Genomic DNA, 26,436 nt, shown 5'->3' on the forward strand with positions numbered 1-26,436 from the left:
CAGGTGCTCACAATATGCTCAGATTAGAGCTGAGGATAACGTGACAACACGGAGGAGGAGGAGGACGAGGCCACCACATTGATCTTACAACTAACACTTCAGGGAGAGCATCTGTGCAGTACTAAAGATGGGCTGATTTTTTACATTACTCACGTGAGGCTCCAGGTGTTTTGCCAGTCTGCAACCATTCAGAGCCTTCATATTCAAATCCCTCTGTACAGGTGTCTGTGTCTCTCTGTGTCTGTCATACATGGGTGTATTTTATTATTCCATCAGCAGCACCTTAGCAGTCCTGATCCTTCCTCTGGTACAGCCGGGCCCTTCTGAGAGAAGCAGCTAGAGGTGACCCTGAGAGGCTCTGTTTAGGCAGAAAAACAGCATCATCACAGGGTTTTGAAAGAGGAGCTGACCATGTCACCATGTCCTACCTTCTAGAGCACTTGGCAGCTCCTTTTCTTCCAGGAGGAGAGGGTAGGTCGGATACCTTCCCCTCCCTTTTCTCCCTCTCACAAATGCACTGCCTCTCACTTGTTTTGGGGGGCGGTTTGGGAACCAGGCACATCAGCAAGCAGCTTGTCTTGGGTGTCTGGCAGGATGGGCAGAGCAAGGGATGAGCAGCTCGAGGTGTGGAGTGGGCATGTTAACTTTGCAGTCTGTGCTGTCTTCTGTGGTGAGGTATTTCATGTGAAAGGAAGGGGAGGTTAGAAGGAGAAGGGAGGGGGAGAGAGTGAAATGCAAACATCACCACTATCCTCAGTAAGAGATTTAGATCTCTGTGTTGGCATAAAAAGGTCATTTTGGGCCCGAGGGTTTTGACATTGTTCCTTTAAGTTAGACCCACAACATAAACTATTTTCAACACTTGCCATGAAGAACAAATGACCTTTAGTAACTTGCCCAGAAGACAAATGGTATGTTAACACAATAAATATACTTTGCTAGTATCGTGTTTCTTGCTTTAATTTTCAATTAGAAATGTTACCTTTCCCTCTCCCTTTTACACAAAGGACTGCGCTTGCATACTTTGATTTTGTAACAGAGATTTCCTTGCCCTCTGTGGGATTGGTAATATTCACTGATAATTACTGGCTATACAGTAAATTTCCTTCTGTTCAGGGACAGTGTTTTGTGCTCATCTTCTCGAAGTGGGCTGGATGGAGGGTATCTGTGAGGGAAGGAGGGGATAGTTAACAAGCATCACCAGACACATCTGCTGCAAGAGCAGAGGAGAGGGAGTCAAAGGGACAAAGAGACAGGTGCTGGTGAGTATATTTGTTGTTTGACTGAGCTTTGTTAGCATGTAAAGTCAGAAACGAGCCTGAAAATTAAAGGTGAGATTATTTCAATTTACATCAGTGAAGGCAGGAGGTGTGGACTTCAGCATGTTGACTTCTGCCTGGGGAAGTGAAGAGCCATCACTCCTCTCTGTGCTCATTTTTATTCCAGTGAAGGTTTCCAGGCTGGGTTGTTATGTAGTTTGCTGCCAAAGCACAAACTCGTTGGAGGACCTGGAAGTGCATCACTGGTTGTGTGTGTGGAAACACCAGGGTTTCTGCTGGGGATGTTCAAGCCATGGCTTGGCCAGCTGCTGATCTCAGCTCCACACTCAGGCAATGTGGTGGAAGAAAGGGAAGTGTGTGGTGTGCTGGTGTGGGAGGGGAGGACCTCTGAGGGAGGAGAGGAGGAAAACGATGAGTAGGGATGCACCAACTCTCCTCCAAGCAGTGCTGTGGCTTCCCTAAAACAGTGGAGAAAGAAAGTAGGCATTATGAGATGCTTCCAGAGAGCTGGGTAAACTTTTGTCAAGGGAATGATGGAAAAGATGTCACTGTCACACAAGCAGTAAACGCCTGGAAGAAGGGAGAGGGTGTTGGTGGTGGGAAGATAGTAGATCAGGAGATGGCACAGCAACAAGGAAATATTTAGAAAAAGGATTTGTCATCCATTGGAGTCACAGATACAGTTCCCTTAACATTATTAGTGTTTGGAAGGTAGGAAGATCTAATGCATAATGCAGAAGCTCATTTGACATTCCTTAAATGTTGGTTAATTATTTCTAGGGCTGATACAGTGCTCTTCATCCTAAAGGGATCCAGAACACTTTACACAAAAGTAGATTTTTCAATTTGCTGATTGGTTTGAAGATTACAGTTATTTCACATCAAATAAAAACATTTTGGAGAAGGGTTGGGTTTTTTTAGATGAGGGGAAGACCTTTTGTTTCAGCTAATCAGAAGTCATTTTACAGAACCAAAAATGAAAGCTTTCTTTTGAGTTTAGGATCGTAAATACTTTGGAACCTCACTGAGGGCGTGCTTAAGTAAAGAATATTTAAGCAAAGCCTCTGGAAATGAAAAATTTAAATACTTTAAGTAGAAATAGCTCTTCTGCATCTCCAGAAATGTTTGTTTCTTCTTTTACATCAGACTGCCAACTGAGTCTGACCTTATTTTATACATAAATTAGTCATCCGATTTTTTTTTTTTAAATCAGCTGTAACAGTCTTTTTTTTTTTCCAGCTATATGTTTATGCCCTTTTATGATCACTGAAGTGGGACTTAAATAGAGCTGGAGAAGTGTGCTGCTCTGAGGCAGTTTTATTAGGGAAAAGCTGAGCTGGAGAGAAGGAGCTTGAAGTGGAAGGAAGCAAGGGATGAATGAACTGAAAATGAAGGAAAACTGGAAAGGGTTGGACAGTGTGAGTAATGGTGATAGCTACTCCCCAGAGTAAAAATAGGAGTGAGGAAATAAGGATTAGGGATATGAAAATGAAAAGGGGAGTGAGAGGGAAAAAAAAAAGCTGTCTAAAAAGGAAAAAACAGGACACTCCACCTTTATTGAATGCTTTATTTCTCCATTTTCCTGAGAAATGCCATGTATTTCTAAATTTGGAAAGGAGGATGGGATGGCTATTTTTAGGAATTACGGATGTTTCTGGCTGCTTACAATTTTGTAGTTAACCAGAGAAAAAAGGAAAATAGAACAATGTAAAAGCTAACAGGACTTAAGAAAGTACTTCTGAAAACCAGGACCTTAGTTATACCTGAACTTTCAGCTCACTGTAGTTATAAAGGGACAGCATGAGATTTGTATTCCTTAAATTTCATGTGAATGTCACAGGTGTAGTCCTGTGAACACTTACAGGCCATTGGCAATTTTTTTTCTTTTCATGGAAACTGATATTCCTATTCCATCAGGTGGCTCCAGAATCCAAGGACTCCAGAAAAAGACTCAGTCTTGCTAGGCTTGTGGTAAGAAATCACAGAGGTTGGATGTGCTTTTTTTATGCTGTTCTTAAGCCCCAGGAAGGAGTTCACCCTTAAAAGGTTTTTTTGAGTGATTTTTCTTCAGACATTGCAACTGTGTGTGCCTGGTTCCCACCTGAAGGAGCCTGGCTTGTGTTTATTTAGTAGACAAGACTACTGAAAACTGAAAAGTCCTTCTGTCAATTCCTCAATCTTTATTGTTATTACTCAAAGTTAATCAGTTAAAACGAGGTACTCCTGTTACTGGCCCTCCCAGAAATCCCTGAGGCAGGTTTTGCTGATCTCTCTCTTTTGATTGTTCATCCTTTTATAGAACAACACTGGGAGCCTGGAGGATATGTTTGACTAGAAGTCTCAGTCAAGCACTCATGGTGTGAGAAGGAGGAAGGAGAAAAAAAGAAAAGACCAGGGTCAGCAGTACGAACAGGGAAATGACACCAACATAGTGGTGAGACTGAGGATTTCTGCTTCACTGGTGATTTCTAACTTTCTTTTTAGATGGGTTTTAGATGTGCATTTTCAAATGAGCTCTTTGAAGTAGAGACAAGGTTATGCAAATTTTTTTTTACAAGAAAAAATATGAGGGAAAATTAAAATGATTCTTGCTCTTACTCCCCTCCACAATCCCTCTCTCTTTCCCCACCATGGTGTATACAGAGAGGGAGGTGGTTATTGATTAGTATGTCCATGGTCCAACTACATTTAAGCTACAGGGAGGCCTCACTGAAGCTACCTGTGCAGGGAACACCACTTCAGTGCTCTTACCAGAACCCCACTGCTACATTAGGTCAGTGCTATGATGTTGGTCTGTCATTTTATAATGACGTATTGGGTCACAATCCTCATCCCATGTTGGTGATGTCAACGGGTATTTTGTCACTTAGTGAAATTGGGAGTTGTGTCAGATATTTCACAGGTTATTCTATGCTTCTGTTCTTGCTTGGACAATACAAAGCACATAAATGGTTGTGAGCCTGACATGGTCTCTGTGTCATGAGTTCTTGTTCTTAGAGATTGTTTTTTTGGTATGGCACATATTATTTTTGCACTTGAATGTCTTCATTAGGTTTAGCTTTCTGTCTCTATTATTTAACTTCAAAATCTGAAATTCCTGCTTTTCCTATAGGTCGTTACGGAGTTAATTTAAGCCATCAATTTAGATGGTAATGATGATAACTGAAGCAAAGACAGTATTAATTTCCTTTTATGAAAAGTTTGTGGAAGTTTGAAGCAGAGCTTAATTTTGTATATTATAAATAATTCTTACTCTTTAGGAGTAAGAAATTAAGAAACCTTGGGTGCAAGTATGATAAAAACATTTATAAATTTGATTTATAGATAAAATTGCAGAAAATAAGAGATGTCTGCTTTTGTTCTTCATCTTGGGGAGAGGGTATCTCTTTGAAGTACTGTAGGAGATGGCAGGTTGGCAGCTCCACCTCTGAACAAACCTAGAGCAACACTGAAGTCAAAACTGAAGAAAGCTGCCACAAGACAGAGCACGGCCGGTGGAAGAATATCTGAGTGGCTGAGTGTGTAAAACCCAGCAGGGATAGCAAGGAACACGTGGAGGAAGATGTACCCTTGCTCTTGGTTGTCTTGTCTCCCTCTTGTGCCTTTTGCCACCAGAAGCCAGGTAACTGCTTTGGTGTGGGTGGCACCGTGCCCTGCACCGTGGCCATGCTCACAGTCTGTGTTGTTGGGAATGGGAGACAGCATCCATGCCCACATTTACTTATTTAAAGCATTTAGTACCTTCTTTAAAGAGACTGAGTACTTTAAGTAATTGCTCTTCACTTTTGCCTTCTAAAATGGCTACAAGAGTTGGGAACCAAAAGCACTGTATGGAAAACACCAAGGGTGGGTGGAGCCCATAATCTCCCCTGACCTGCAGAGGTTCACTGTGTTGCTTGGTGTACTGGGAGTAAGCCAGGGATTGGAGATAGCAGCAGCAAGAGTTCAAGTTGGAAGCTCACAGGGCAACAGGACATTTAGGTTCATTTAGAGGCTTCAGGGGGTTTCTTGGTGATGGGAAGAATCTCAAAGCTGGTGATACTTGTTTAGTAGAAATACGGGAAATTTGTTAAAATTTTGAGTTTGTGGAAAGGGATGTCAATGACAGGAAAGAATATCCAGTGCAAACACTGTAGCTCTGTTTTCCAGCATGAGTTGACCTTCTGAAGAAAATGGGACAAATCCAGTCCCCACAGACCAAATTTACTTGTGCAAACAGAGAAGAATAAAACAGAATGAGGGTAGAAAGTGGAACTGCCACCTTGACTATAAAGGTTCGAAAGTGAGACTGCTCTTCTGAGAGGAAGTCAATCAAAATATTAATCAGCCTAATATGTTTCCCAAGTTCTGTATTTTGCATAGCTTCTGGAGAAAAGTTTGTTTTTGGTTTTTTTGGTTTTTTTTAAAGTGGCAAAATTGGAAATAAATAACATGACAGGAATACTACTTAGTGCTTAGTATCATTACTTGAAGCGTAAGTGTGGTATAGTCAACAATAGCATGGAAATAAGTAGTGAGGACAACAAAAAGACAAAAGTGTAGGGCAGGAGCTGCACAGCCTTCAAAGTGACCCTTCAGTGTATGGAGACTGTCATCTCAGGGAGAATCCATACTGTCAAAATTAACTGTTTCCCTACTGTAGAATTTTAATACATTTTAAGCAGTCCCTGCCCAAACGGAATCAAGATACTAGTTCAGTAAACATTTCAAATTCCTCTGAAATGGAAACAACTTCCTTTTTGTTTCAGATTGGTTTGCAAATTCATTCTCCTGTCCATCTGATTCTCCCTAGTGTGTTAATTATTAAGTTATGCAGTCTGTTTGCATTGATGGCTTCTTTAGTTTTAATTCTTTCCTTTTGCGTGATTTTCTGCATGGAGAAGTTGACTGGTGTGTCTCTTCAGCCCTTCTAGGCAAAGGGCCATCACTGTCAATATTGCAGGAGGATTGAACACAGACAGAGACTGGGCTGCTCTCAGCCAGGTAAAAAGAAGTCTTAAAGATGAGCTGGTGCTGTGAGCTAACAACTGCTTTGCCTGCAAAAACATCTTCCCCCATTAGAACTTTATTAACAGTTGTGTAGCTTCATCAGTGGGAGTAATGGTGGGAGGAGGCCAAGTGTAAACAAGGCACAGGTGGCTGTGTGGGGATTTTATTGAAAGGGCATTTGGACCTGTTCTGAACAAAGATATATATATATATATATATATATATATATATATGTGATATACCTGATTATTTAACACATATATATACACATATATGATGAGATTGCTATTTGTATATATATTTATCTTTTATAGATATAGATATAAGAACAATCCTATAATTTCTACCAGAACAGAGGGGGAGCAGAGCTCATTTTAATAGTAGTGGGAAATGACATGGAAAATGAGTTAGTGCTGCGTGGGGGAGCAGTGGCTTCCCATCCTCTCCATGTGTCTCTATAGACCTCTCTTTGCTTCAATTTCCCAGCTGATGAGATCAGAATATTCCTTACAGGGCTACAGGGTGAGGCTCACAGGTTGTTAATATTTTTGAACTCGAAATGCCCAAAACCGATGAAAGTAATAAGGATTTTTGCTGTTCCCCATTTAGCACAAAGCTGAAATATTGAGAGGCTAAAGCTCACTCAACCAACCAGCCTCAAGCCCCAGTTTGGCTGCAGAGGAAATCTATTACTCATTTCCTGCCTGTACTTAAAATAAAAAACACCCTCCTGCCCAGTACCGTGTCTAAGAAGACACATCATCATTACTTTTTGCCAGAATAATAAAAGTGACAGGGGATTCCCCTGAATGTTTGATGCTTTTCTGCTGCACAGCTCTGGCAGTCCCAGAATAGCTTTGCAGAATCTGCACTGAAATGGGAAGTGGACGGGTCCTCTCTGGGCTCACACGTGCCTCTTGCTTTGCCCTTACTGGAAGCCTGTGTCCCTGTTTCAAGAAATAACTAGAGGGGCATGGCAGGAGAACACTGCTGCTCTTAAATCCAAAAAAAGATGTCATTAAGGAATGGAAGAGAAACTGCCTCTTTTAAAAGAAGAACTAGAGGGGAAGGCACTGGGATGGCCCCAGGTACAAATTCCCTGACTCCTTTCCCTATGTAACAGCCTTATTGTCTGACATGCTGAGAGCATATGTGCAATTGTTACTTTATCACCCTTCTGGATGGAGATGTGACATCCCACTGGTGAGGCATCTCAAGTAGGCAGGGAGATGTGCTCAATGAGAGCTGTTAGGAATAGGGAGGACCTGAAAATCTGTGCCTTGTTTAATTACCTGTGAGGACACCTCAGTGAACCCAGTTTTAAATATGCATGTTAAGCACCAAAAACTCGTAGCCCAATGTCAGGTTTTGCATCTAAACTTTGTTGTTGAGCTAGTAGAACTTTGCAGTGGGGATTACACATCCCAGAAATGCATCAGAGATGCTGGAGACCAAGAACATGCCTTCTAATAGTTCTCCATTGAAAATGGTGCCCTTCCAAGAAGCTATAGACAGAAATAAATATACTGATTACTTGATGTAAGTGGAAAACCTTTAAAATTCATTCAAAACTTGCAGTATGCTCCCAAGGGGTGTTATTTCTCTATTTTTGTGTTGATACAGACAACAGGCTACTATTTCATCAATTCTAAGTAGAGTATATTAGCATCAGTTATCATCAACTTCAACATCATTTTCTAGTAATTGAAATAAAAAAAGCCCAAACCCATAGCCAGCTTATATCATATTACTTGAGTGAAGCCCCAGTGCCATTCAGTAACTTTTCATCATATGCCATCATATGGTGACCTGTGATTTGTTTTAAGAGAAGTAACGTGGTGGTCCTAGACTTACACAGCTTTTACAAACTGCAGCAGTATTTAGTAGTATTTGTGCGCATCTGATGCCATACTCTCCAAATATCCCAACTTAACAGTACTGGAAAGAATGCCAAAGTGTCCCCCTGCAGCAGCACCACTCTAGGCAGGAGAAAGGTGGCTTTGCAGGGTAGCAGTTGTCACATGAGGTCACTGGGCAGACACGTGCCACACATGCCATACACGCCCTGGCCGGGCATCGAGCCAGGGATGTGCTAACAGAGCAAAGCCCTGGCCATGGAGGACTGTGATGGGAAGGTGGGGCTTTCCTAAGGGACCCCATTCCTGGCTGCAGTGCAGTGCCATGGCCTCCTGCCTGTTGCCTCTCTTCCAGGTTCACAGGCAGAGCTGTTTGTGGCTTCCTGGAGAGGGAGAGACTGTGACCCTGTGCTTCAAAGGTGGGAGCTTTGGGCTGGTGATCAGGGAGCATAAGGATGGAACCAGATGTGCATCTTGTCTTCACCACATAAAGCTTAACATTTCTGCCTCCTGTGGGCTAAAATACCCTCACATGAGGATATCACAGCATCTGTTTTCTGTACCTGATTTGCCCTTGCAGTTTTTTTTTGTTCGTCCTTGGGTGAGTGATGAGAGGTTACATCCAAAAAAAAAAAATAAAATACAGGAAATAAAAGAATTAGTGAATACAGTGAGAAAGAGAAGTCAGAAGAAAGCTCTTTAGCTCTTAATTAATATATTAAATGAGAAGAAGAAAAAGCTGCTCTTTTTAAAAACTGCAGATTTTATTATTGTCTACAGTCACTGGTGCTTGCAAGTGTATGGGGTCTGGTGTCAGTAATTCCAGAGCTGAGACTTTGGCTACATCTGCACTACAGCCCACTCAGAAAAATACAGCCATGCATACATATATATGTGTTCCTATGTAAGGCCCAGCACTGCATATTATACTTTTTGAATGAGAACTGTGTGAGTGGAGCACCTTCACTTCGATTTTCTCTCTTACAGAAGCACCACCAAAATGACTAAAACATGAGTTCTGCACTCTTTGTAGAGGAGCCTCTTTCTCTTTTTCTGGGGAGGAACACTTTCTTGGGTGGTTTCAAGACTCGCCGAGTTTCAGAAGAGCTGACTTCATCTCTCTGGTGTTGATAACATGGTTGAATTCTGCCCTCAGCTGTACAGACACAGCTGCCATTGAATCACTGGGAGCTGCATGTTCACATTCAAGGGCAGAATGTGGACCAGAATTTTTAGGTTCAAGTAAATGCTGTTGGAGGCTAAACAGGGGTCATGAAGAATTGGTGGCATACAGCCACATATGATAAAGTAGGCTATGTTCTACATTCCTCAGGATACTTACTTTAAAGCCTCTTGTATTTTTTAAAGATGAGGGCATAAAGTCCCTTCAGTCAGTTGGTAATTTTTTTTAATTATATGTAATGTGTTAATTTCTTGCTGTGAACTGTGCTGTAACAGTGTTATGTGCTGTTGATCAGCTCCTGGATTCCTCTCTAGAAGTGGCTGCATTTTTAGTGATGAGACACTATGAAAATTCTGCAGCCTGCAACATGAATATGTAATTCTAATCTGTATTTTAGTTAGGCTAAATATTAAATCTTTTAAATGTAAGGATGGGATGAGAGCCGGAGAAAAAGGAGTATGTACAATTTCACTGTTTTGTGTGAGAAATGTTTCTTTGTGACCAGAATTGCATTAAAAAGACAATTCTCATGCTTATGTGGCATGTCATCAAAATGCATCCACCTTTTTTATTACCTTGGAACTATGGAAACAAAATTAACATTTGCACTAATAAGGGACTTTACATGCTGCAAAGTCTGCCTGTATTATATGCTCAGGTTCTTTTGAAAGAGAGAGTTTGAGACCTGTAGAAGAATCTTTCCTCTGAGACCTTTGAGGTTGTGCTGAAGTGCTTTGAGAATGAATTTTCAATTCGCCCATTTAAGTGCTGCTCAGGTGAGCTCTAGATGATAGTGATTAAGCCTATTTTAATAAATCTTTAAAATGCAAATCAGCTTCTGAAGTTTGTGAACATCACATGGAAGAGTGTGCAAGAAACCTGTGTGTATGCAGTATATACATATATGTGAGTGCATATATATGAATGTGTGTTTGTGTATATATATAAACACAGTGACTGAGACACGTATTATTTTGGTATTTGTAGTGTTACTGACGTTATTTTGTGAGAGGCAGAGATCCTGCAAATCCACTGAAGCTAATTCTGTAGCTTGAAGGTGTGGTCTAAGGCTACGAATGTTCTCACACGTTCATGTTTAACTTTTTTGAAACCATATGAAGAATATCTGAAGTGCCAAAATGTTTAGGCATTCTAATCCAAATGATATGAGTAAGAGGGATAAGTATTCTTCATTTAAGAAAAGATTAAAAAAGAAAAAAACAACCCAAAACCCAAAGCTAAATCTGTTACTCTTCACAATAAATAGTTTTGCTTCCAAAGTATCTGCTGAAGCCACCTGTGACGCCCAACCACCTAGAAGAGGCCCCAAAGATATATTCCTGACAAAAGGCACTTCCTTGACTATGCTCTTTGATTTCTTCTTTCCTTTTTTTTTTTTTTTTGGTCCCTGTTTTCCTTCAGAAAAGAATGGCTTACAGGAGAAATTCTGTTTCCATATATTTTATTTTTTTTTTTCACTTGTCTGAGTAATGAGAGCAAAAATTCCATGCTGGACTTACTAGGAGCTGCATCACCAGAAAAGCAGGAGGCTAATCAAGGTATATATTTGAGTAATTCAGGCTGCTGGAGAGAACTGTAAAGTGGAAAGGACACTGAGCACAAGTGGCTGCAGTGCTGCATTTTGTAGCAGGCTCAAAGGAGAGGAAATACTGGAGGGGAATCTGGTTAGTGTCTTACTAGGAATTATGAACACTAAAGGGAAAGAGAATTTGCTAGTGATTAAACTTATTTTAAACTATGGAGTTTCAGCCATACACTTTCTGAGTCCAGCTGTCAGGAATGGAATGTGTTTTCCCTTTTCTTTACAATGTATTGTGAGCTTTGGTGAGCTTTTGATAGGACACTGCTCCCCAGTGTGAGATAGCATCTTCATCTTCAAAGACTGATTTTTGAATTATTCCTTCTAAAAAAAAACCAAACAAAAAAACCCCCTGCTCACTAAGCAATAGTTGTGAGCTGAAATATGACTTCAGTAAATGATTTACAGTGAAATTCCCTCTTCCATAACTGGCTTATCTGACTGCCTTGGTTTGCAAATGAAACCTGCTGCTTCTGTTGCTGATCCTGCCACTGTTGTCATGAGAGAGTTTGGTATGTACACTTGAAGCTCACTGCTGCTTTTCTTTTGTCCTATGCCAAAAACTCATGTTGAGTGGAAAATAGAGCCTGAGTGGTGTAACTGAAGAAAACATGTTTATGATAAGCAAATACCACCAGTAGGATAATGTAAACTTCCACTAAGACAAGTGGCGGTGCAGTCCTGCAGTATTTGTGTTAAGAAGATAATCAGAGCCATGGAAAGGTCCCCTTTGGCTGGATCCATGTGTGATACCACCGTGAGTTACTGACACAGTCCAGCAGTGATGACTTGGCTTTTTTGTTGTTTTTGTTTTTGTTTTTTTTTAATCTGGGCAGAGCTGTACCCTTCTGTAAAGCCCTAACTAGTAACAGTGCATGGCTTGGCCTGATGCCAGAGTATTAGTCAGGTATTTTGTCATTATGAGTTCAGAACACAGGATATGTGAGCTGGATAGAGGGGAGATGTCCTTCCTTCACTTGTCTCTCTGCACTAACCATTTACATATCATGGCTCAATAGGTATCCAGCCATAGTGCTGGTATGAAAATAGGTTTTTCTCATGACAGAAATCAGTGCACTAATTTAGTTTTATTCCACTTTTTGAAACTTTACTCTGATTGGTGTGTCAACTAGAAGGATTTATTCAAGCACAGTATGAAAATGGCCATTACAGAAATAGGCACAGTCTCTCCAGTCACAATGTCAAACCTGACAGAGATAACACTGTAGTGAATGTAACTTCATAAAATCACATTTGCAGTTCTGCATTCAATAAAATCCTCTTATTTATTTAGGTATTGCAATGAAAACATGATTTACTACTTTTGGATTTGGATGAACACTAAACTGAAAGGTTTTTCCAATGGAAAACATTAAATATGAAAAATTCAGTGATACTCTCTAGAACTTTCAAATTCCAGCATACAGAATTTCTGCAAAGTTCCAAACATATGTTTTTTCTTCTTCTTCTTTTTTTTTTTTCTTTTAACCATGGAATGTTTCTCCTACTATGGGAAGATTTATTTGAAAAGCTTTTGTATATAAAAAAAATCCTACCACATTGCAGTTTATTGTTTATTGTTTGCCTGTAGTTTGTTTTACTCACATCCTATGTGATCCTCTGTGATTATATTTCCAGTTACTGCCATACTTCTTGGTAAAGTAAATTATGCATTTGATTTTAACAAGGTGTCCTAACACAAAATTATAATAAATTATACTACTTACTTGAAATTTCAAGTCTAAATTCTTCAAATAAGATTTTTTTTTCAATTTTTTTAATGCCTAGATTTAGCATACATATTTTTTTTTCCCCAGAACTTAATTTTGAGGAATTTTCTTGTTATGATGGGTTATTTATATGTTTCATTTGGAAGAAGTAGGATAATTAAAAGAGTAGGTCGGATCTTTGGAGGCAAATTGTGTATGTGATTTGTTGTGCTGTGTGAAATTGCTGCTGAAAGCCTTCTTACAAATGCAGCTGTTGTTATTGGTGGTTAGTTAGAGTTTAACATCTGATTTTAGTGCTGAGTTATTCCTTAAAATGTGTCCTAGAAGAGAAGAGAGGGGACACAGACATACACGTAGAAGAGAGAATGTGAAAGGCTGTGTGCTTATTTTGTGTTTATTTTATGGATATCAGTTATGTTTGCTAAAATTGCCCTTTCAGGTAAGACAAAGAACTGTTTGGTTTTGCAGAGCTAACTTGAAGGAAGTTATTTATTTTTTTGCATCATGTGGCCTAGGCGGGACGAATTAAATTAAAATTGAAAAGTCAATAGGTTCTGGATTCAAAAGTCAATTAGCTACTTTGAAAGTGAAAAATCATAGAATCATAGAGTATCTTTAGTTGGAAGGGACCCACAAGGATTATTGAAGAGCTGTGACTGGATTTTTACAGACCAGTAGGAAGCCAGATTACTCTTTCCTTCTGTGGATAATATTTTGGTACAAAAAATTGTTACAGATTTTACCAAAAATAGTACTGAAGTAATTACTGCCTTTAGTATTTGGTGTATAACCTGTTGGCACGTAAGTATGGTCTGAATTTGAAAGTATCACTGTGGCCATAGTGAGGTGATAAACCACCTGCATTTATTTATCACTCACTGCTCTCCTTTACAGTTGCTGACATGATGCTAGTGGTAAGATAATACTAATATCCATCTCGTTTTCTAATTTTTTTTCCTTTTTATGTCTTATTCTTGTAAGCATATTTTGGCAACCTTGGTTTGTGCTTCTTGGAAAGCTGCTGCATCTTTCTGCCTGTCCTTTCTCAGGCAACACCACCCTTGGTCTTTTGTGACTCCGTGGCGTTTTAATGTTTGAAAACCAGCAACATGACCTCACCTAAATCAAATTAGGCCAGCTGTAGTCTGTTCTGGCTGCTGATCTGAAAGCTGAAGTCATTCAGTTTGAGATTCCCAGCCAGCAGTACAATACATTGTACACTTTCAGTAGTAATGAAATTCCCCTAGAGTATATACTGATGCTTGTTTTTGATAGGGAGTATGTCTGATGTTCAGAGTTATATTAACAAAATATTTGAAGGCCAGGGAGATTGCTCTTGTGATGAAGTTCTTCTCTGATGTTGTTATCATTAAAGCTGCCTGTAAATGTTCCCTTTAAAACTGGGTTTGGGAAGTCGAGTTCTGAGAAATTTGTGTAGGATAATTTTGACTTTGCAGTTTCAGCTGAAATCAGAAAAATCTTTGTATGCTGTGGTGCCTCATGGGAATTTTAGGTTAGCTGCACCCTGCAGACCTGTGTGTTCACTACCTTGGCTTTCCTGTGCATCCCAGAGTGCCCAGTCACTTACTCCTGTAGTCCCAGCAAGAAAAGGGACTATGAACGTTTGAGTTGAATGCTGTCAGCTCTATGCCACTTTTCTTACTCTTGTAGCTAAATTTCTTGCAGCAGCATGTTCATTAATGTGGCTAACACCTGTTACAGTCTTCCTTCTCTCTGTTTCATCTGAGAGAAAATTCTTTGTTAAGTGCAAGTCTTCAGATTCTTTTCAAATGGGGCTTCTCTTGTTGTTCTAAATATACAAACTGTGGTGTGTGGCACTAGGAAAAGCAAGTAAAAGTTCATCCATGAGGTGCAATGGGAAATGATGAGTTTTTTTCACAGATCCTTATTCCAATGAGAGCTGCTGTCACATCTTTGACCGGGTCCTGCAAAAACTCTGCCTCCTGCTGTACCATTACCATGATGGCATAAAAGCCTGCTGTGCCTAAGTGAAGCAATTCTCTGTGATTTAGGAACTTTCAATGGTATTTTGAATATGCTGAAAACATGCAGTCTGTGTGGTGTCCTGAAAATAAAGACCTTGCTCTTATCTCTGAAGTACTGTACTGAGAAAGCCCTTATAGATGAGTCAGAACATGCTGTTACACGTAGGAATTTGTGCTGCTGAGGAAGGATGCTGCAAGTTCCTGTACCAGAGGGTTTCTTACTGAAAAATGTGTGGGGATGTCACACACTTGAAGTGCAGGGAGGCATTTTTGAATGGTGATAATCTTTGCTTGCATCCTAAAACCTACTGGGATGGATTTTTTTGGGAAGGGTAGCGTAGATTTTATTAGTGGGAAGAAAGGTGAGGAAAGTTTTTTACCTAAATAAATAATATTTTTACTGCATTGCCTTGCTCTGCAATGTTACATGTTATGAGGCACTTAAAAAGCAGCTTTGAAGCAATGTTTGAAAAGCAGTAAATGGAATTTGTCTAATAGAAGTAACCAACACTGAGGCAAAAAATGAAAAACCAAAACCATTTGTCTTCACTGCAACTCCAGGCTGCAGTTCAGGCTCACTGAAGTTAGCCAGAAAACTGGATTATGTCCCAGCACTTGCCCTACAAGTTGCTTACCAGCACTTTTCAGGAATGGTCTGAATGGTCTTTCTGGGTATCCCTGCAGTTGGCAAACTGAGCAGTGCAGCACTGTCTAGCCTCTCCTCTGGTGCCTGGGTAAGGTGCAGGCACAGAGATCTCCCTTTTTTCTTGTTTCTCTCCTTCCTTTCCTGCAATATTTTACTTGCCAGTCAGATTCTGTGTAGAGATGCTCACCAGCCTTCTTGTGCCCTCTGAAGATTTCTCAAGTTGTAACGCTGGTGCAGACCTGGCCCTGCAGAGGATGAAACTCCTTGCAGGCAGGTGTCAGGAGACAGGGAGACTAGAGAAAATAAGGATCTGAAATAGGCCATTTCCTTCTGGAAGGAACTGTGGCCGTGCCTTTCCACCTTTGGAAGCCATTCCTCCTCTTGCTTTGCTGTCTCCCCGCTGTCAATCCAGAGCGTCTCAAACTTCATTTGCGCTCATTTCACACAGAGTTTGCTTATCAGTCTGAAAGGCGACTGTCTGATCTTTCCTTTTGCATGCTTTCACTTTTAAGATCTTCCCTTTCTTATGTAAAAAAGGCAATTAGAGTCGTATCTGTTTATTTTAAACAAAATGGCTGTTAATTAGCGTGATCAAAAACCCTGCCATTGTAGACTATGGGCTTCACTTTGTAGTTGCACTAAATTGCGTACAGTTTGGTGCCAGCTGACATGATAGCAACACAAAGTCTGGCTTTTTTTAACTTAATGAACAAACAGATTTATGAGGCTTTGTTATCTTCTAGTTTAGATCTATAGGTTCTGAATGCATTATTTAGAGTTCTTGTTTCTTAATGACTAATGTCATGTTGTTACTTATTAAGAGTGCTTTAACTTGCTGAAGAAGTTTCCCTCGCTTTTGTATTCCCTTGTTTCCATTTTCCTTCATTTTTTTTTGATGGCTTAATTAAACAGTACATCTGTGGTACACAAAACAGTTGAGATGCACTTCTCTAGTCGCATTCAGATGTTTCAGCACTAACTCTATAATGCTACAAGAGGGCTGGATATTCTGTCATCCCTTCAAATCAGAATACAGGCAGTTCCTCAATTTTTTCCTTGCCTCCATCATTGCCTGGTATTCGTTTCTAATGTGTGGAAAAAAGATACCCACAACAATCCGTCAGTGCAGTCTTGCTTCGTTTTGGAAAGAAAAAGATTAAGAACGTTGGTGGTAAAGCTGTGAGAGCGCGATTCCCATCTGACCTGTCATCTCATTGTGAATGACACTGTGTCCTTCTAAATGAAAAAACACATTAAGAAACCAGAAGATATTTCAAATAGCAAGTGAAAATTCTGAAAATTCTTTCCTTTTTTTTTACTGTGACTATTATTTTTGCAGAGAAGGTGCTCATTTCAGAAATTTTAAAGGTCTGGTTTTTTTGTTTGGTATGGTAACTCCTGATTGCCGTCGAAACAGAGACTAGAACTAGCAAAAGCTTAGAGTTGGACATAAGTCAGAAGCTCATCTATTCTTGTCACCACTGGAGAGCTGGCAACTGCAGTGTAGTTTCCAGAATTTACTTCCCTTTGAATGCACGTACCCCATCACTGAAGTTTCCGCTGCGTCCTTAGCTTGCCATTTTGATGTTAAATTCTTCTGTGTGCTGATACAAGGCCTAATTGACCCAATATTTCCAGAAGTAGCTGATTATTCAGGTATGTCATTATTTCTCTGCCTTTTTATCTGTTGGTCATTATTGAAGGATTCAAGCGAAATCCTTATTTGCATAGAGAAAATCAAAATTGAAGTCAAGTCATAAGCAAAGTCAGTGAGCTGGCATAAATTTGATTAAAAGAAGGTGTGATCAGACCATTTTATGGGTTTTTCTTTCATTTAAAACTTTGCGTTGAGTGTAATTCTTTGTTATAATTCTCCAAGTACATGTTTAATTTAAATAAGTAAGGCAATTAGCACTTTTTTCCTGTGGTTATATTTCAGTATTAAACCATACACAATTTTATATTAAAATATTGAAGAAAATGTACTTGTTTTATGGAGGATTAAGGTAGTAATAATATTCTGTTTCTTCTACTGAATAAATAGGCTGTGTAGACTCAAGGCAAGGGGAAAAAAAACCAGAGAGACCAGAGAAAGTGAATATGAAAACAAATTGAAAGTACTACAAGTTTTAGTGATACTCTGTTAGATTCACAATTTTTTTTGTCTCTTGCACTTGTAATTTCCAAGTTAAAGAGAAACAAAATACATTTGCAATCTCCAGTGGAGAACCATTTTTAGAAAATTTTTTTTTTGATCAGCCACAACATTATGTTGAAATAAAATAGAAAAGCATCAGGTAAGAGACATTTTCATATGGTAATTTGCCTTTATATATCAAATAGAGCTTTTTAAGGCTAATGATTAATTAATGATGGAAAATTTCCAACTTTATCAAGAGATATTTTCTAGGTTTTTCAAAATGGAATTTCATTAAAATCAATGTACTTATTGAAAATGTTCAATATATGTAAAAAAGTAATTTAGAGAGGAAATAATTGTTTGCAAGGTTTATTTAGTCAATATTTTTTTTAAATAGTGAACAAAAGAATAAGGAATGGTAGGTATGCAGTTAAATGAAGTAATTCTGGAGAGAATGGAAGACAAGTATTTAACCCTTAATTCAAGAACAAGCAGTTGTTCAATGAAAAAAACAAGGAAGAAATGTTGATAAAATAAGGTTATTAGGCACTACCTGCAAATAACTTGTAGATCTTCCTACGAAAACTAATTTGATTTAAAAAAAAGAAAACAAGTCAAGCTTTTGCTTGAATTATTGAAGACTGAAGATAAATGAGATGTGCTTTCTCTCTCTTTATTTTCTCCTTTTTGCCTCAGAACATGAACTTCTTAGTCAGGAGATGGCTTACGAAGAGAAGTCTCTTATGGCAAGTTATTTTGTAATTGTTCAGTTCCAGGAATTTGTCACTTTATGAGGAAATGGCTGATATTAGCAGTTATTCTTTGTATTGACTAACTGGAACATTCTATGATTACAAATTGTATAGGGTATAAACATTTATGGAAGTGCTATTTTTCATGTGCTAGTTAATTTACATATATTTTACGTTTAATTAACATATATAATATTTTGTCTGTAGATATAATAGAAATGGGGCTTTGATCCATCTGAGTCCTTCAGCAGATGCTTAACCTTAAGCACATAAATAATCCCATTGTTTTCAATGTCTTTAATCTGTGCTTTTAAGTGCTTTGTTGGATTGTGGCCTAGTATAATTATATGTTTGCAATAACAGTTGCTTATTAGAAGCAGTTGTTAGATCTCAAAAATAATATAAAAGAAATAACATGAGAAAATCTATATCAAACAGTAATGCAAAAATACATTAAAATTATTTCAGAATCCTTATTTGTTTGTCAGTATCCATCACATTGCAGATTTTGCTGTTTGAAATGCTCCTCTCATTTATGAGGGCAAGACCAAGGCATATTAAGTAAGATCCCACGGCTATTTATGTAAAAATTCAGGAAAATTTTATTAAGTTTTATTTGTTACTAATACTTAGTTCTGTAACAAGGGTGAGATTCTATTAAATGGTTTTGTTACATATATAATTCTAAATTGCTTAGTGGGACAATCGCTAACTGTTAGTTCCTACAAGACTTTACTTCTCTCTTTTATAAGAGCAACTGAGTGAAAGAAGTGTTGATATGATAGAAATACTGGTCTCTTTCCAGCATTTCATCTCTTTATGTAGTTAGTGCCTTTCACTTTTCCTCACTCTTTTCTTCCCTAGGTCTGTTCTGTAATGTTTCATTCTGTGTCAAACCCTCTTCTTTTAACTCAAAGCAAAGATTAAGGACCTAAGGGTTAAATACTGTATTATACTCTGATAAAATATTCTGATGGGATGTGAGTGATGTTGTTCACCTGACTGCCATTCCAGCTGCATTTCCCAGAGCCTTGCTAGGAGACTGAGTAGATTTCTAGATTATAAATCCTCTAAAATTCAAGGTTATTTACAGAGGCACATGAGGTTTCTATTGACAAGTTTAAGAAACAACTTGTGCGGGTAAAACACTTGTGTGGGTAAAACACTTGTCTTAACATCCAGTGCTTGTGCCTGCAGCTTTGTCCTGGTGTGTCCCCTCTCCATGAACTAATTTACTGCTTCCCTGACCTACCTGGTCCTCTGAAATACTTTTTCAGTTTATTTTTCCATGGAAGCTCAAGAGTGTCCACAATAGGGGTAATTTAAAGGCAATTTCCCTTGGCCTTTTGTGTTTCTGAATCAGAGCTTACGTATATTTTACAGTGAACTGTCACTTCAACTCTTCCAGCACAAGCATCTTGCCTGGTCTGCCAGCCAAATTTTTTGAGTACATTTTCAGCTACTGGGAGCACGAGTGAGTGACCACAAGCTTCCAGTGGCATTTAAAGGGTAAAAGAAATGTGAAATGATCTGTAAATATCGCTGTTATATGTGATAAAAAGGAGAGCTTTGCTATACTGAATTAGAATATCCAGCGATATGGAGTGACTATAATGCCAGAATAAATTCAGAGTGAATTTATTTCCTTATGTATAATGGAGAATCTCCTGTGAGCACGATGGGGCATGTGGATACTGTGGGTTGTTCCTTCACAGAGGAGGGTGTAGCCCAGTGTGCCACTCTGTGATTTCATGTGTGTGTTGTAGGATGCATTGCACAGGTATCCCAACTGGATGACCTGGTCTGAAGGTGCTGTGTGTAGCTATGTGAAGTAGCACTATTTGGAAAAGGTGAAAAATACAGCAAAAAGATTGCAAGAAAACCAGGATCCTCTTCTGGTTGAAGTGTCAGAGTAGTCTCTTCCCCCACCCACTTGGGAAGTAACGATTTCCCCCCAGAAATTAGTTCATTAGTGTGTATTGCTATTCATGCAGGAAGGTGTGTGATGTCCTGTGGCTGTATGTATTTGAGTAGAAAATGTCACCTCGTATCAGATTTGCAATACTCCCAGCCCGTGCTGGCCCAGGGCACATAATCTCTTGAGATCTTCCGTAATGCACAGTGACTGCATCACTACAGCTGAATCAAAACTTCACCGTGTTCAAGAGGAGGATAATGGTTGCCACCTTATGCAGCTCAGATAAATGACAAGCTTGGGGAAGGTCACAACTCAGTATGCAAAGTCTTCCACATCTAACAGGAAAAAGAAAAATCCCACATCCTGCATGGTGCCTTCCCCCATCCCCAGCTCTTTGCTTACACAGGTGGAAATGTTGAAATTAAATAGCAGAGTGAGCGCGAGCGTGTGGCTGTTGTATTTTGATGTGGTTCTTAAATTGCCCTTCATTGTCAGAAGCTGTTAGGCTGAGGAGTGAAATATACTCCTTGAGTGGCAGTAGGAATTGGTAATTACCTTTAATTCTCTACAGGGGCACATGGAGGTGGGGAGTTTGCCCATGTGTCTGTCGGAGATGACACAGAGGGAAATGGGGTGAGGGCTGCCCGTGACACTGGAGTGCACAGGGGGAAAGTGGGTTGATGTCCCCTTTCTCAGCAGCCTTTGTACCCAGAGAATGCTGTGGGTAGGTCACGGGGCAGCTGCTTCAGACCCATTGCAAGGCGAGTCTTGGGCTTGGACAGAGGAAGGGCTGCAAGCACAAAGGTGGGAGCACCCCTGGATTTTTTTAGCAGGTCTGAACAGCCCTTTGCCATTCCAAGTGCTCTCATAAAGCAGCCTTCTCATGCCAGGCAAAGGCAGAAGGGTGAGGGAGGTATGTGCTGGAGCTGGGTGGGATGTTCAGAGCCGTGGGCAATCTGCAGTAGGAATTGCTCTCAGCCACGGTTAAATGCGTTTGCAATGATACAAGGAAGTTTTTGCAGTTACCAGCCCTCCAGTTGAAGCAAGACTGAAAAATGTAACACACCATGCCCTAATCCACTTAATATGGTCTCTGTCCATAGCTACCCACTTGCTGTCTTACAGTAAAGCTGTTTGGTTTCTCCATGTCCAAGCAGAAGGGAAAGATTAAGTCTGCTGCTGCGCTCTGTAGTTGCTGGCAGAACTTCTTTTCTGCTACACGGGCTGTAAGATGCGCTTTGTTTTATTTTCTCTCTTTCTTTTGAAAGGTACAGTGACAGGAACTATCATATTCAATTGGACATGCTCTCTACAGATTTGTTAAGGATTTACTCTACACATTTGTAGCATTTAGTTGCCATGGCAATGACCTCGGTGCAAGAGGGAACAGCCTTTAGGTTGGACCTCAGATTTTCCTTTCATTTCCATTTAATTTGATTTGACTGCAAAATGTCACTTCCATTGCATTGATTAAGCTTCATTGTGGCCACCAGCTCTGTTAGAAAGGTTAAAGGGCAGGCCAGTGGCTGTCATTTTTCTCCCCCCACCCTTTTCTGATATCAGTATAGGTTTGTTTTCTTTTTCTTTTTTTTTCCAGAGGAAGACTAAGGTTTTACCCCATGGTGTTCCACAGTAAAAGCAAAACTAATGCAGCAACAGTTTGAAGTGGTGCTAACATGCAGCTTCCTCAGACTGTTTTGTAGCACTTAAAAAAAAAAAAGGAATTTGTTTCTCTTTTTTCTTCCTGACATATGCTCACCCCCAGACAAATAAATTGGATGTTCCCTCCAACACCAGTAACCACATTGGAAGGAGGATGGCCATCTCTTTTTCGAAGAGAATGTTATCCCCAAGGTGTATAATAACTGCCTGCTGGCTTTACTGGGAGTAATCACTAGGAGCTGGATGCAGAGAGTTCACCTTTGCACGGGCTCTTTCTAGTTTGTTTGGTATTTGCCAATTATACAACAAGTGTAAAATAGCTTGTGCAGTTTTATTAATGGCAAACAAAATAATATCACAACTGTGGTGTTCTTCATTCCTAGTCAAAAGCATTCAACCTTTGAAAGTGATACTGCCCATCTGTGGAATACCAAGGTACAGAAATCGTGCTGTATTTGTAAAGACTTCCCCCTCTTGCTGCCCTAAGACCTCTGCTTTGTACTGTGTGGGCTGTCAAGGACTTAGATAAATTAGGTCTGTTCATTTAGGTTTTGCAGAACCTCAAATACCTCTTTTGTCTGTATTAGCAGGCACGCAGGCCTTACTGGCAAGCTGGCTTTTTCCTGTAAGCCAGGTTTTCTGCCACATGCTTCAACATCAGCTAAAACACCACCTTGAAATTTGCATATTGCATGATAACCGAAGTTAAGATTTTTCCTGCATAGTTTGGTCAAAACTTAAGGTAAGAGTCTTACCGTTTCATGTTGGGTTTGGGGTTTTTTCTTGTGTTAGATAGATCAGATGCTCATTTTGAAAACACTGAGAAACTTTGTTTTGATCTTAGTAGTGCTGAAAATAATTATCATCGGATTTAGAAGTTTGTTTAGTTGGATGGAAATGAAAAAAAAATTAATAAATATTAAAACAGCTTGGTCTGAAGGGAAGGGTGTAAGGAAGGCTCATTAAAGCAGGCATGTGAGTATGAGCTGGTGGGTTGGTGAGGAAGAGGCTTGAAAAAGTCAAGGGAGAGAAAATGTTTGTCCAGGCATAGAGTAAACGATGCAAGGAAAAACTGAAACCCTGAAGTACTGCATATGGCTTGAAAATCTTTGCAGCTGAAGGACTGTTTTTCTTTCCTGTCTGAACTGAACTTCAAATTAAGCCTCTTTTTTTATGGAAAGGAGGACTGAACTAGTGTGAAGAAAACTGGAGTTCTGGAGCCTATATACGGGTTGGCGTGGAGAAATAACTCACATGTGAGAAAGAGGGAATGTATTTGATTTCTTCTTCTGATTTCTGCTCCCTTCTCTGTGACACACAGCACCTGATATCAGGGCCACCCTCTCTCAGAGACATCTTCCTCTTGTGGGTGGTCAGGGCCGGGCATGGAAGGATGAAATGCCTGGGGAGGAACATCTTTACTCCCACAGTGTGGTTCACAGGTGGGGAGAGCTTGAACTGGGGAAAGATCTTCAGAGAAAAAATACTTTTTCACGTGTCTCTGTGTGTCACAAAGGAGGGGTAGGACTTGACTGGGCAGCCTTGAGGCTCAGAACTTCGTTGGCAATCCAGGTGGAGGAGCAAGCCCCCTGGCTCTGAGCTGCAGCTCTGTTATCCGAGTTTTATGCTGCTGGTGGGAATGACTGTGGGAGAGGGGACACAGCCTGCACAGTACCATGCTGTGAGCACTGGCAATGCTGGCTCCCTTTTCTGTTTGCCTCCAAAAAGTTAAATGAATAACTGAGTGGAGAAAGAAGGAAAGGAAGGAAAGAAGGAAGCAGCTTCCTACATCAAATAGTAAGATGAAAAAACCACTTAAAGCTGGAATAAGTCAGAGCAGTCCAGCTGGTGGTCTGTGGGATGCTGCTGTCTGACCTGCTTGCTTTTCTGCTGTGGCCTTGCCTTGGGACTGGGGGTGAAGGGGAAAAGTTGGATGTGAAATCTAGCAGCTGCTGAATACTTCTACTTTTCCATGCAAATTGTCACCATACCCATGGTGGGGGAGGAGGAATTTGGCATTGCTTGAGCCTGGACACTGGCCTGTAGAGGTGCCCCAAAAATCAGGATCCTGCTCACGGCTTTGGAAGTACTCTGTTGTCTCGTTCTGAGTTTGTGAAAGAAAATGTTGGCTCTCAGTTGAGTGTGTGTGTGTGTATGTTTCTGACAATGCATTATGATCACTTTTTCTGCTTTCCATTCTGTGGAAAGGACGCCGTTTTAGAGCAAGTTCTCCTCTTGAACAGAATAATGTTATTATTCTCTGAGTATAAATACAGATGCTGTGGACTTCCACAGAAGGTGGGTTCTTCTGCAGTAATGTTTCAAAAACTGCCAAACTCAAAATTACTTAAACTCTGAGTCAGTGTTTGGAGATGAAGAAAGTATGGGACCGTGGATAAAACAGATTAAGAGAAAATACTTGACTTCTCTGTGCACTCTAGGTTTTAGGTTTTTTAATGTGGATCATGGTGTTTAGTTTCCTATGCAAAAGCGATTTGAGGCATTTAGAGGTTTGTACGTGATTGACGCTGGTATTGCTACTTTTTGTTGTAATTTGTGAGGTAGTTCTTTTCAGAAAAATAGCATTTAAGACTATATACTGAATTTGGAGCTTGTTCTGCATGGCAGTTGTGCCATGTGGTAGAAATACCAGCTTTCTGAACTTTCAGCCACACTCTATGACTGAGACAGGAGAACAGCAAATAGCTGTCTCCTGTGTCCTGTGTCATCCTCTTAGTTATAAAAACTGTATAAAAAAACTGAAGCAGGTGTAGAATGTTAAAAGCTGAATTCTGAAAAATCTGTTTTATACAGTATCCTAAATCTTTGTGCTCAAAAATGAGACAAAATGAATTTTTTTTTTTTTCCTGGAGGGCGGGCTGTGCAAACTCAATTTCTCCTTCTGTCACCAAAAGTTTGTGACCCATGGTCTAAGCAGTCAAGATGTCCTGCCATGGACGAGCTGCTGCATCTCCTTGCCAAGGCAGGTGTGGAGGGACTTGCCACCTAGAACAGAGCAATTCCCATCTCCCTTGGATGCTGCTTATGGCAGCAGTGGAGTTGAATTGATACATCCTCTTCTACCTCAAATGCACTGTCATTTTACTTTACACCATCAGTAAAAGACATTATCTCACCCAGGTAAACCAAATTTGCCCTATTTAGTCAGTGAAGGGAGACACTGTTTAATTCCTTTGCACAAAGTGAGCAGGATTCAGCAGCTCCAGCTCCAACACATCTTTTTTTTTTTTTTTCCCTCTTCTCAGCAGGAGCTGAGTATTGGTGTCTCTCCCACAGCATCCTGCCTTGTTGTTTTCTCTCAAGCAAAAACAACAGAAAAGGAAGATTAAAAGGAAGAAGTAGACAGATTTGAAAGAGGATCGTTAGCTCCAAGGTCTGATGGGACCTCCTTGAAAGTGTTCACAGCTCCGTGTCACCTGTGCCAAAGTCATACTGCAGTTTTCAGAACCTTTTATAATCTCCAACTCATAGACACTGTCTTTCTCTTTTCCTTTTTCTGTTTGCTGTTTAATGCAAACAGTTGCTCAGAGTCGATTTTTGTCTATTTACCTTTCCTTTTTAGAATTTAGTAATTTATTTGTGACATTCGTGTGTTGTGTCACGGTATGCTATTAATTTCTTTGTTGTGTATTAGCCTTCTCATAGCATTTGTATGGAGGCATAAAAGGAGAGGAGTTTTCCCCTAGTTTTAAGCTGAATTACCAAACTGAATGTCAGGCCAGGTTCACAAAAACTTCCAAAATAGGTGAGAGTTATAAATAAACCTGAATGTGTTACTGTTTTGGGGGAAAGCTGTGGAACTCAGTTTTTTCTTCCAGCTCAGCCCCAGAATAGACACATGCTGTTAGTTTTTCACTTTGAGCTTTTAGATTCCAGCAGACCTCAAACTTAGCAAAATGATAAGAAGAATTTTATGAACTGAAGAATGAGTTTCATGCAGATATGAATCAGCACTGATATCTTGGCTACTGTCATCATGTGAGTATGCTGTCATTGCAGCAGATATGATAAATTTGGGAATCTCAAACTGAACACACTTGTCCACTGTGCTTGTGAGGCAAAGCAGGGAAAAGAAAATTTTTCAAATGCCAAACCCGGTATTTTCGGAGAAAAAAAATGTTTTACCTGTAGTCTCTTAATTCTGTCTGTAAGCTTCATTCAGGCTTTGAGATGCAGGAGGACTTCTGGGGTTTTTGGGCACCAAGCCAATATAAATAATAAAAATAAGAGGAAATCATAGAGCTGTTTTCTTATTGTTAATAGCATAATGCATCTTTTGTTGGGTTTCCTCTCTGCAGGACTCTCCCTGCTGCAGTAGGGTTGTTTACCTCTGTCTTCTCAAAGGCCCTGTTCTGAGGAGCTGCTTTCACAAACTGTACTAAAGGCTGCAAATTCTTGACGAGAATTGGACAGATTTGATTGACCAAGTAAATGTAATTCCCAGTGACAAGAGAAAAAATTAATTCTAGCATTTTTAGAGAGATGAGATTTGGGGGAGTTTATAGCATTAGTCTGTAATATGAGTCGTTTAATGTCTGAAGGCTTCGAGTCAGTGTTTATAAAGAACCCTCTTCACTTTGCCCCCATTTTGAAGCACTTATTTTCTTTTCTGCTTGCAAAGATCTTAAAAAGATCTCAAGTCTTTGTACTTGA

The 26,436-nt window shown here is 39.8% G+C and overlaps 1 protein-coding gene across 2 annotated transcripts in view; it reads left to right on the plus strand.

Annotated features, from left to right (window-relative positions):
- Positions 1-26,436, plus strand: part of SOX5 (SRY-box 5) — a 640,197-nt gene that overhangs the window by 40,105 nt on the left and 573,656 nt on the right. The window contains exon 1 of one of the 2 annotated variants that reach the window (XM_027659196.1): positions 25,742-25,761. The exons of the other annotated variant lie outside the window; for it this stretch is intronic. The gene's annotated coding sequence lies outside the window, so the exon portion shown is untranslated. Of the gene's footprint in view, positions 1-25,741; positions 25,762-26,436 lie in introns of those variants that run through there. 2 annotated transcript variants of the gene reach the window in all.

This window comes from Corapipo altera, unplaced genomic scaffold (genome assembly GCF_003945725.1).
Source record: "Corapipo altera isolate COAL_440 unplaced genomic scaffold, ASM394572v1 1, whole genome shotgun sequence".
Classification (NCBI taxonomy): domain Eukaryota; kingdom Metazoa; phylum Chordata; class Aves; order Passeriformes; family Pipridae; genus Corapipo; species Corapipo altera.